The sequence below is a fragment of the Cynara cardunculus genome, unplaced genomic scaffold (genome assembly GCF_001531365.2).
Source record: "Cynara cardunculus var. scolymus isolate 2C unplaced genomic scaffold, CcrdV1 Un_Scaffold_407, whole genome shotgun sequence".
Classification (NCBI taxonomy): Eukaryota; Viridiplantae; Streptophyta; class Magnoliopsida; order Asterales; family Asteraceae; genus Cynara; species Cynara cardunculus.
The window spans coordinates 148008-149515 of record NW_020200576.1 but is presented as its reverse complement, the minus strand read 5'-3'; positions in this window follow the sequence as shown (position 1 = coordinate 149515).

Sequence of the window (1508 nt, the reverse complement as noted above, 5' to 3'; positions counted from 1 at the left end):
TATATATATATATATATATGAGCGATCAAATGAAAACCGCCCTCATTTGTGTAAACCATGTAAACTAATCTCATCCATCCATTTTATTGATCAATAGTCAAGATTAGTTTAGGTTATATTAAGAAATTAAAAAAAATAAAAAATAAAAAATTTATTTTATAATCCCAAAAAGGGTAGAATGGTAACTTTGGTAGTGGTAATATTAATAGCAACCATATCATTATATCGTAATATTAATGAAACAAAATCATTTGTAAAATAATATATTAATTTTATGTTCAAATATTATAAAAAATTAACATTCATCGTTAAAATAGATCAACAATAAAAATAAAACACACTATAATCAATTTAACATAATGAAACTTTTTTAATAATAATAATAATAAAATGTACTACTACATTTCATGAACGAAAAGGTTTCACAGTTTCATCAATACACAAATCAACGTAATGCTAGATGAGACATTTGTCATTTTCAAGTTTCCGGTAGATGGATCTGTTTCAATCTAATTATGAAATGGTTTCAATGTTTGCTAATTAAACAACATGTTCTTAACAATTATGAAATGGTTTCTCTGTCGTTATGCACCCATTTCATCGACAAAGTTTTTGCAATCCGAACACGTTTCATAGTTTCATCAATACACAAATAAACGTAATGATAGATGAGACATTTGTCATTTTCATGTTATTGGTAGATGAATCCGTTTCAATCTAATTATGAAACGGTTTCACTGTTCGGTAATTACACAACATTTTCTTAACAATTATGAAATGGTTTCACTTTCATTATGCACCCATTTCATCGACAAAGTTTTTGCAATCCGAACACGTTTTCATAGCGTCAATGCATTTACCATTACATGCTTTGTTAACCATTAAGTGAACAAAATCATCAAAAAAAAAATGAAACAATTTCATCAATAATTGTTGCTAAGCAAACAAGATTATGCAAGAATATTATATTACGCAACCAGATCATCCCTAAAAGTTTCATAAAACAAGCTCCTCAATGAACGTTTTCACGAGCCAATCTGCATATGTTTCATAAAACAAGCTCCTCAATGAACGTTTTCATGAACAAATCTAACATGAATCTGTTTCACAGCTGATTATATTTTTATCGGTTCATGAATCTTTGTTTGGATCTGTTACTGATTACATGAATTAATTAATATAATAATTTTTTATTTTCATATTATTACCACTAATAAACCAAGAAACCAAATAACAATATTTAATTTTTAAAATTCTAATTTAAATAAACATTTAAATATTACTATTTATAACATTTTCTTTATTATGTTACCTTAATTAAGATTTATTAATAACTTTTCTATTTAATAGAAAACAATGTAAATGACAAATCTACCTTTAATGATTAAATTTAATTAAGAAAAAAAGAAATTTTATTATGGTCAAAATTAGTTTACACGGTTTCTAAGAATTAGACGGTTTTCATTTGATCTCGCATATATATATATATATATATATATATATATATA